Here is a 10,775-nt window from a genome sequence, read left to right on the forward strand (position 1 = left end):
AGGTGTTTTATATTTCTTCAAAAAGTTGATGTTCCACTGTCAATAGTGTCTGATTAGAAAACAGCTGGGGTGGGTGTGATAACCTATAATTAATAATGAATCAAGATCAGAGAGCAAACAGACAAGCATGCAAATATACCCTGTTCTGGTTACATGACTAAATGAAGGTGTCTTTTTTTCTTTTTCTTCTGAGTACTTATCCGAGCAAAAACTACCCCTGTCTTCCAGGTATATTTGTTGAGAACAAAGACCACTTTCAGTTTTATCAAAACAATGTTTATTTGAGTATACAGCAATTAAAATATCTATTCAAATAATAATTGTATTTTTCCTCTAAAGTACTAATCAAGTGCAATATCAATTTTGAGAAGACTCATCTGGAAAATAAAAAGGAATGGATATTCTAATGATCAAGGCAATACTCTAAAGTTTAATTTTTGTTTTATCATGAAAACATGGGTGAAAATAATTTAGAAGGCATTAGGGTGTACAAACACATTGGAAGTGGAGCTTTAAAGCCAAATTGACGAATGAGTCACAATGAAGTTAACCTTAAACCGAATGCAATGTTCGCAGAGTCGCGCGCGGGGCGTGAGGCTGTGCTGCGGGCCCGAGGCAGCTGCGACGCGGCGCCGGGACTCTCGAGGGAAGCCAGGGCGGCGGGAGCGGCAGCCGTCCGCGGGGCCCATCGAGCCGGCCAGGGCGCTGTGGATGCCGCTGAACCGGCTGAAGGAGGAGGACGAAGAGCCCGTCATCGAGCTCTTACTCAAGGCCGGCAGTGACGGTGAAAGCAGAGGAAAGTGCCCCCTTTCCCAGAGGCGTTGTATTTAGCGTCACTACGGTTGACCTGAAAAGGAAGCCTGCAGAACTTGGCTCCTGGGACCCACCCACCACTTATAACTTTTAACAATGAAGTCAAAACGGATGTAAATAAGATTGAGGAATTTCTTAAAGAAGTCTTATGCCCTCCAAAGTACTTAAAGCTTTCACCAAAACACCCAGAATTGAATATGCTGGAATGGACATCTTTGCCAAATTCTCTGCATATATCAAGAATTCAAGGCCAGAGGCTAATGAAGCACTGGAGAGGGGTCTTTTGAAAACACTGCAGAAACTGGACGAATATCTGAATTCTCTCCTCCCTGATGAAATTGATGAGAATAGTATGGAGGATATTAAATTTTCCACACATACATTTCCAGATGGCAATGAAATGACATTAGCTAATTGCAACCTGCTGCCCAAATTGCATTGTCAAGGTGGTGGCCAAAAAGTATCGCAACTTTGATATCCCGAAAGGAATGACTGGCATCTGGAGATACTTAGCTAATGCTTATGGTAGGGATGAGCTCACCAATACCTGTCCCAGTGACAAGGAGTTTGAAATAGCATATAGTGATGTAGCCAAAACACTCACCAAGTAAATGGCACTTAAGAGAGAGATGTCTTCACATCTTCCCCTAATAGAATATGCTTTTCCTAACAGACTGCTCCTCTTCCTATAAAGTAGAAATTTTATTTTTTGTGAATATTCAGTTATTCAAGATTAGGATAAAGGATAGATAAGGTATAGTAGCTATCTTAAAATAAAAGCAGTGTTATTTAGAAGTTCTCTTACCCTGCCTACTTCCCCTTCCGATATCCCCCTCTCCTCTAATTTGGAGACATTCCATTACAAACTTTTCTATGTAGAGGCAGTTTGCCATCTCTCCGATCCCTCACCATACACTGTGGATAGATGGCAGGAACTCTGGAAGTGCAGTGTTTAACTGTTAAAGTGGTAGCCATGACTTCATCAGTCTGCCCCCAACTGGTGCATAACACATGGTACAAGGAGTATTTATGTATTTTTGGAATTTTATGATAGTAAAAAGATATGAAAGGATTGCTACTGTATTAGAAATATTCTGTTTCAGTTTAGTCTATCCTGGATATGTGGTAAAGGATATTACCACCGACAAAGAGAGCCTTTTACAAATAGTCACTACAGATTTTGCTAGTTTGCTTTGTAGATGAATTTTTATTTTTATCTAATAGCATTTGTCGTTTATACCAGTTGTAACATCTGATACTATGTAGAAGCTGAAAGTTTAGAGGGAGGGGATAGTAGTCTCAAGATCTTCCTTAAGCACTTTATCCTTATGAGAGAAACTGATGAACACCTGATGATCTATCTAAATCTGTTATTTGTTATACGTAATTTGCCCAGTGCCATTCATTTGGAATATTATTGCTTTCTTCCAGTTTGTTTTATTTTTAAAAGCTCCTTTTTTTGGGGTAAACATAGGTCTATACCTTTGTAGATCTTTCGAGCAACACTACATAGACTAATATTTAGTTGATTTAGCTGTAGCAGTACAATGATTAGTAATGTAAACTAACACTTAGACAGAAATTAATCTAAGGAATGTAGGGTAGGTTTGTCAAAATATTAAGTAAAATTTTGCTTCCAAAGCACATTTAATGTAGATAATATTTGTAAAGAATGGATTATTCATCCTATATTAAAAGCAAGATAAAATACACAGACTGTCAGTCCCCACCTCCATCTCCCCAAATTTATTGTTAGACTTTGGGTAGAGGGTCATTCACTCCTTTTGGACTGAAATATAGTGTTGTGGTGAGTGTGTATTTACTTCAGTTTTGCCTAATCTCAATCAGTGTACTTCCATGAGTTAAGTTTATTCTATAGTCATGTTGAGAAATAGCACTCTGCAGGAATTTTGTTTTTTGGTTTTTAAATTGAGGTCTTATATCAGGAATTATTTTTCTCTAATGGGAAAGGAGGAACTTAGTGAAAATAAAACAAAAGTTTATTTATTTATTCATTTGTATTTTTTAAATGAGCTTTCTTAAGTACTATTTCAAAGACTGTCGTTGTGACTAAAATACATTTTTGGTAATTTTTATACCTAACTTGTTTAAGAAGTGCTATTTCTCATAGGTTGTTTTTGAAAAATTTAAGTATATTGCTTTAAAATGGCAATGTTTTCCTCCTTTTTATATGCAGACATTTAGTAGCAGTGCTTTATGGAAGCAGCCAGACTTTTATAAGCATACACCATTTTTTACATGTCAGTAATTAGGTTGTTATAGAAAGAGGATGGGAAAAGCTCCATGTTGTATTCACGTGGCTCAGGAAGATTTCTTTGTTTTTCCTTTCTTAGAACTCCTTATTGCTGATTACAAGTTTTGGCACACATCTTTTTGTAATTAGATATTGGACAATGATTTATCTGGTTCCAGGAAAAGCACTATCAGGTGCTTCACGCAGATTATCTATTGGGGAATTACATTTCAGTTGCTTCTGTGCTAAAAGTGTTACATCTACACCAGCACAGAGGCCCAAGTGATCACTTTTCACCTACTTTTTAAATGGTGGCAACTTAGCATTCAGGTGATGCTGAACCTTGCTGGGTAACTTAAAGTATAAAAAAGATTTGAGAGAAGGGGTGCCTGTTCTTTCTACTGAATGGTGGATTCAGTGGTGCCAAGTGGAGGACTTAGAGAGGAAAGAGCTACATTCCTCAAAATACGCTGATGAAAAACACATTGTGAATTCAGTTGTGAAGTATTTTCATGTCAGATATTCTCATTGTCTTTTAAAGTCTTTATCCGGTGACTCCACTTGGCTGCCCAGCTGGATGACCAAGGAGAACTTTATGCTCATTGTCACACTTGGCTGGTCTAGCAAGACTCACAAAGAGACTTGCTTTTCCTGGTAGAAAGGCAGATTTTATTCCTTTATCCAGGAAGTTAGTAAAATGAAATTGGGATTGGCAAATGCATAGAAGCTAAGAAGAAGGATGATTCTACAACATCCTTTTACCTCATTGTATGTTTGTGGAAAGATTATATCTTAAAAATCCTGGGAGATTTGAGACATAAAAGTTTTCATGGTGATTTCATGTACTGTATGTTGGTGTAAAGGAAATCATCTGATAGTGTTTCTACAACTACCCCATCATTTCCCCCTTTATTCCACTTCAGTGAGGAGATGAGAGTAAAAATGGGGAGTCTCACAACTTTCTAAGGAATTTTGAGAAATTTTTGTATTTGACAGATGGAAAGCTCTGTTTCAGTTACCTTTTTTGAAAAAATGTAGATGCAGATTTTCTATACAGTTGTTTTCTTTTACTAGTATTGATAACTTTGTGATAAAATTCAAATGAGGTTTTATTTCTTGGTAACTTTGGCCTCCACAATTTTATCTTTAAACCCTTGAGCAACCTGTATGTGATTAAGAGATTTCTGACATGTATTCTTAGACCAAGCTGATCCACTTGAATTTAGGCATTATTATTTTCTCTCTGTTAGGTTTTAAATCTCTCCAGAGATGCATGTAGAGAGCTTTCATTTCTGTGCATTAAAAGAATCCATTTATAAAATATCTTCATAGTTAAAAAGAGAGGAAACAGGAATGTATTTTTTCATGCACATTTTGATGACATTTCGTTAAGTTTATTGATACAAATTTCTTACACTGGTTATAATCATTATTTGATTCAAAGAGAGGGAAGCATTCATTATTCATATACTATATAGGCCTTTTTTATTCTACCCTTTACAACTTATCAAGATTGGGGCCACCATAATTATATTCTTATCATGGAAAAAATGTTCAATTGCCCAAGCCATAATGAATTGGAGTATTTTCTTTAGAATTGCTTGAAAAGGCAAATGAAGCTTATTATAGAATGCTTGTGTTTTCTTTTCTCTCTCTTGGAACTCATACACCAGCATATTGCTGGCAGCTATTGTATTAAAAAAAAAGTATATTTTCACTATCAAAAAAAGAATTCATTTAAATGTGTGCATTAGTACTTCTGTGACCACACTCGACAGTGTTTACTCATTGCCCCTTACATATCAGGCATGATTTAGGGTTAGGATTATGGAAACTGCAATGAACGTGAGATAAAATTCTTGCTCTTATAGAATATATATGCCAGTGAGGAGAATCAGAAAATAAGCAATACACAAATACATAAACAATATATTATGTGTTCATATGTGATAATTTAAACTCATAAAGCAGAGTAAGAGGACAGAGTGTGTGAGGGAGGTGAATGATCTTAGAAATGGTGGCCAGGGTGTCATTTGTGAGAAGTCAATAGGTGAGCAGGTTCAAATGATGCAGATACCTGGGAATAGGATTGGTTACATAATTTGTGGAGGACAGGTGCAAATGAAAGTGTGTGACTTCCTATTCAAAAATTATTAAAAATTTCAAATAGTGGCAAGAGAGCATTAAAACAAGCATAGGGTGTTCTAAACATAGAGCCTTGTGTGACTGCTTGGGTCTCAAAGCCATGAAACTAGCTTTGAAAAGAAAGTGCTCAATGCAGAAGCCTTATCAAATGCAATCTCCTGGGGCAGGAGTTTTCCTAGTAAGTTTAAAGGACAGCAAGGAAGTCAGTATGATGGAGAAGAGTAAGTGCGGACGGGTGTGGTACAAGATGAGATGAGACAGGTAGCATGGGATTAGACCATGGGGAGAGCTGCAGGACATGGTGAAGGCTTTTGTTTTCAACTACATGAAATGGAATCCATTCACTGGAATATTTGGAGCAGAAGGGTAACATGCTTTGCATTCAATTTTTAAAAGATGCCTCTGTCTGCTAAGTGGAGGACAGACTATACTATAATTAGAAAGTTTACATAAGAGGCTATTGCACAATCTAAGTGCAAAATGATGATGTGTTGCACTGGTATAGTAGCTTTGAGATGCTATGAAATATTTGAATTCTGGTTATATTTTGATGTGAGAGTCAAATGAATTTTCAAATGCATTAAATGTAGGGTCTAAGAAAATAAAGTAAAAAGAAGTCAAGGATGCCTCCAAAATTTAGAGACTGAGCGAAACCAAGAATTGAGTTACCATTTGCTGGGTAGAGAAAACTGTGGATAAGAAAGTTTAAGAGGGATCTTGATAGTGTTGACTTTATTTTAAATTGCTGATATATGAAATTAGAGATGTCAAGCTAGCAGTTAGATACTTGAGTCAGAACAAGATAAACTCCAGAGACATCATCATATAGATCTAATCAAAAACTTGGAAATTGATGAAATCATCTAGGACATTTGTCTAAATAAAAATGGAGAGATGCCGAAGGAGTGAGCAGTGAGTTACTTTAAAATTTATGTTTTGTATAAATGAAGAGATTCTAGCAAAGGAAAATAAGAAGCATGCATTGGGTTGGGAGAAAGTCCAGGAGCATGAGAAATCTAAGGGAGAAGAGCCTTAAGAGAGAGTGAAGGGTGAGTTGTGCCACAAGCTACTGGTAGATCAACAAGATGCAGATGGAGAATTGATAATTGGACATGACAAAATGGAGGTCATTGGTGACATTGGTAAGCTATTTCAATGAAGTGATATGGTTCAAAGCCTAGATGGCAATAGAAAGTAGATATTGCAAGTATGAACAAGTCTGTCATATAAATGAAGTCATTCTGTGGGCAGTTTTTTTTTTTTTTTAATCTTCATTTTATTGAGATATATTCACATACCACGCAGTCATACAAAACAAATCATACATTCGATTGTTCACAGTACCATTACATAGTTGTACATTCATCACCTAAATCAATCCCCGACACCTTCATTAGCACACACACAAACATAACAAGAATAATAATTAAAGTGAAAAAGAGCAATTGAAGTAAAAAAGAACACTGGGTACCTTTGTCTGTTTGTTTGTTTGTTTCCTTCCCCTATTTTTCTACTCATCCATCCATAAACTAGACAAAGGGGAGTGTGGTCTTTATGGCTTTCCCAATCCCATTGTCACCCCTCATAAGCTACATTTTTATACAATTGTCTTCGAGATTCATGGGTTCTGGGTTGTAGTTTGATAGTTTCAGGTATCCACCACCAGCTACCCCAGTTCTTTAGAACCTAAAAAGCGTTGTCTAAAGTGTGCGTAAGAGTGCCCACCAGAGTGACCTCTCGGCTCCTTTTGGAATCTCTCTGCCACTGAAGCTTATTTCATTTCCTTTCACATCCCCCTTTTGGTCAAGAAGATGTTCTCCGTCCCATGATGCCAGGTCTACATTCCTCCCCGGGAGTCATATTCCACGTTGCCAGGGAGATTCACTCCCCTGGGTGTCTGATCCCACGTAGGGGGGAGGGCAGTGATTTCACCTTTCAAGTTGGCTTAGCCGGAGAGAGAGGGCCACATCTGAGCAACAAAGAGGCATTCGGGAGGAGGCTCTTAGGCACAATTATAGGGAGGCCTAGCCTCTCCTTTGCAGCAACCGTCTTCCCAAGGGTAAAACCTATGGTAGAGGGCTCAACCCATCAAACCACCAGTCCCCTATGTCTGTGGTCATGGTAGCAAAATGATTTGCTTGAACATTCTCTGCTCAAAATGAGTTATCATTTTTTATAGTTTCTTTGGTTTTAATATTATGAAAACTGCCAGATATTAGAAATAACCCTTGCCAAATACTCTATCACTGCACATATATTATCCATATTAATATCCATGACTACCCCATGAGGTAGTTATTAACATCCTCATTTTATAGAAAAGGGTAATTATGCATCTTGCTAATTTATTATAATAAACAAAACTATGGGTATGGAGAAATGTGGAATCTTCTATTGAGTTATAATATGTAAGCATTTTATAAGTAATTAACAAATTATTCCTTGAGATGGCAATGATACTAAAATAATTAAGGACTGTAATTTATAGCATACAGTGCATTTTGAATGTCAGCAATTATATGGGCATTTAAACTTCAAAACATATAAATTAGTAAATTATAAATTAATTTGATTTTATCAATTATAACTTAATTCTTTTATAAATTAATTTGTTGGCATGTATTGAAAAAAATCTTTGTATGAATGTTAGTGTGTTTTTTCAACTTGAAAAATGGCAATTATTGAAACATCGTTGTAGTAAGGTATTTTACTCATATAAAAATGATATAGACAATATTACTTTTTCTTTTTGTTAAGGAAGAATAAACAGACAACTCATAATTATGTTGACTCTATTGATAATCAACATTTAATTAGTTTAGGCATCTTTCATTTTTAAGAAGAAGGGATAAATCAATATATTATATGTGGCCATGAAGAAAACCAAAAGACAATTTAGGGGTAAAAGACATCTTTAAATTTATAATATTCTGAATTTTGGACTCAAATTTAGGAAAAACAAAATTCCAAAAAATTTGTCAAAGAAGAGACTAAATAAGTCATCTGTCTCTAAAGAAACATATAGTCAAAAACTAATGTACATAGCAGTAACAAACAACAATCATTATTCCAATAATAACTTTCTCTGAAAAAGGAACTATTATCAAAAATAACTTGACAAAAGAGTAATGCAAGACCAAGGAGACTTAATAGAATGTTTTGTTGATAAAACAGAATGGATTTTTTTTAATAGAAACAGAATAACTTGACTTTTTAAAATCCAAATTTCTAGTTTTACTTATTATTTACCATCCATGTAACAATTTATAATTGACAATGCCTAAGAATGATTTCTTTATTTATGAATAAATACATATTATTTAACCAAATTTGTCAAAAATTTTAAGGTATTCCATTGTTCTTTACATATCATTATTTATAGTTTTATAAACCCAAATAAATTGTTAACTTCTATTTAGATCTTCTAAATTTCAGTGTACTCTCAAAAATGTCCCTTATTTACTTCTAATATACTTTTATTTTCTGGTTAAAGAAAAATGTTTAATTTTTTAATGCAGTTTTTCTGAGATATAGTCACACACCATATAAATCATCTAAAGTGTAAAATCACTGGCTCACAATATTGTCACATAGTTGTACATACAATCCCATGATCAATTTTAGAACATTTTCATTACTCCAGAAAAGAAATAAAAATAAAAAACCCCAAATCCTCTCATACCCCCTATCCCTCCCCTGCGTTGCCGTCTGCAGGTGTGGGGCTCAGCGTGAGTCTCTACCTGCGCAAGGATGAGCTGCGCTGGCTACGGGGTCTTGATGCAGAACTTTATTATGTGAGAAATGACCTTATTAGTCACTACGCTTTGTCCTTTAACCTGTTAGTACCCAGTGAGACAAATTTCCTGCACTTCACTTGGCATGCAAAGTCCAAGGTGGAATATAAGCTGGGATTTCAAGTAGACGATTTTGGAGCTATGGACATGCCCCAGGCCAGCATTTCCGTTCAGGGGGAAATCCTACACACTTTATCAATGTTTAGCTTTCCTGTACTGGCAAAGTAGATTCTGAGGTTATGATTCTAATGCAACTCAACTTGACAGTGAATTCTTCAAAAAATTTTACAGTCTTAAATTTTAAAGGAAAATGTGCTACAACAAACCTGAAGAAGTAAAAACTTCAGGCTTGGACAAAAACACTAGCAGAACTATTTATGATCCTGTACCTGCAGCTCCAACCACTTCTATGCGTGTGTTTTATATCAGTGTAGGGGCTTGCTGTGCAGTAATATTTCTTGTAGCAATAATATTAACTGTTTTGCACCTTCTTGGTATGAAAAGAATTGAACTGGATGACAGCATCAGTGAGCAGCTCCCAAGGGCTGTCTTAGCCATCCACCCAGACAACTCAGTATCTGAGAGCTGACACACCCAACAATGCAAATCCCATTACCAGCTCCTCAGATTATCCTACTTTGAGGATAGAGAAGAACAACCTAACAAGTGTCACTCTTTTGGAGGCCAAAGCCAAGGTGAAAGATATAGCAATATCCAGAGCGAGGGTAACTCTAAAAGATGTACTCCAAGAAGGTACTTTTGGGTGTATTTTCCATGGGATTTTAATAGATGAAAAAGATCCAAATAAAGAAAAAGCAAGCATTTGTAAAAACAGTTAAAGATCAAGCTTCTGAAATTCAGGCGACAATGATGCTCACTGAAAGTTGTAAGCTATGAGGTCTCCGTCACAGAAATCTTTTGCCTATTACTCATGTGTGTATAGAAGGAGAAAAGCCCATGGTGATATTGCCTTACATGAGTTGGGAGAATCTTAAATTGTTCTTAAGGCAGTGTAAATTAGCAGAGGCCAATAATCCTCAGGCAATTTCCCAACAAGACCTGGTACACATGGCCATTCAGATGGCCTGTGGAATGAGCTATCTGGCCAGAAGAGAAGTCATCCACAAAGATCTAGCTGCTAGGAATTGTGTCACTGATGATACACTTCAAGTTAAAATCACAGACAATGCCATCTCCAGAGACTTGTCCCCCATGGACTATCACTGCCCATTGTCTAGGGGACAATGAAAACAGGCCATTTTGTTGGATGGCTCTTAAAAATCTAGTTAATAATGAGTTTTCCAGCACTAGTGATGTGAACTCAAAGTCACCAGGTTGTGGAACATGCAGGATGTAGTTGAGCAGCAGTGGTGGATCAGCAAAAGCCTCTGACACCTGCTGAAGGCTGTTTTTGACTGTCCGTTTGTAGAAAGAGGGATTCTGTAGGTCCCTTTCTAGGTCATTCCTATGAGCCAGCCTTTGACATCCAATATTTAGCATCTGAGCTTTTGATCATATGTATACAAGTCTATATAAGTCAGGTACGCAGGAAGAAAGCATTTGTTGGTGCTCCTGCTTTGGGTGGGGCCATATAACTAGTTCTGGCCAAAGGACCGCCACTTCCTGGCCCAGTTCCTAGAAAATCCCATGAGCTCATCAGACCGTCTTGGTCTCTACTAGGCAGCTGGCAGCTGGCTAAATGCAGATTACCCAGCTAAGGATGGGGAGCCACAAGATGGAAGGGGCCATCCAACCAGGAATATTCACAT

The 10,775-nt window shown here is 36.7% G+C and overlaps 2 pseudogenes; both read left to right on the plus strand.

Moving 5' to 3' along the window:
• The first annotated feature begins 540 nt into the window (after nucleotides 1-540).
• Nucleotides 541-1,424, plus strand: LOC119505987 (annotated as a pseudogene).
• Nucleotides 1,425-8,907: 7,483 nt separating this feature from the next.
• LOC119505988 lies at nucleotides 8,908-10,363 on the plus strand (annotated as a pseudogene).
• The last annotated feature ends 412 nt before the right edge of the window (nucleotides 10,364-10,775 follow it).

Source organism: Choloepus didactylus, chromosome 11 (assembly GCF_015220235.1).
Source record: "Choloepus didactylus isolate mChoDid1 chromosome 11, mChoDid1.pri, whole genome shotgun sequence".
Classification (NCBI taxonomy): Eukaryota; Metazoa; Chordata; class Mammalia; order Pilosa; family Megalonychidae; genus Choloepus; species Choloepus didactylus.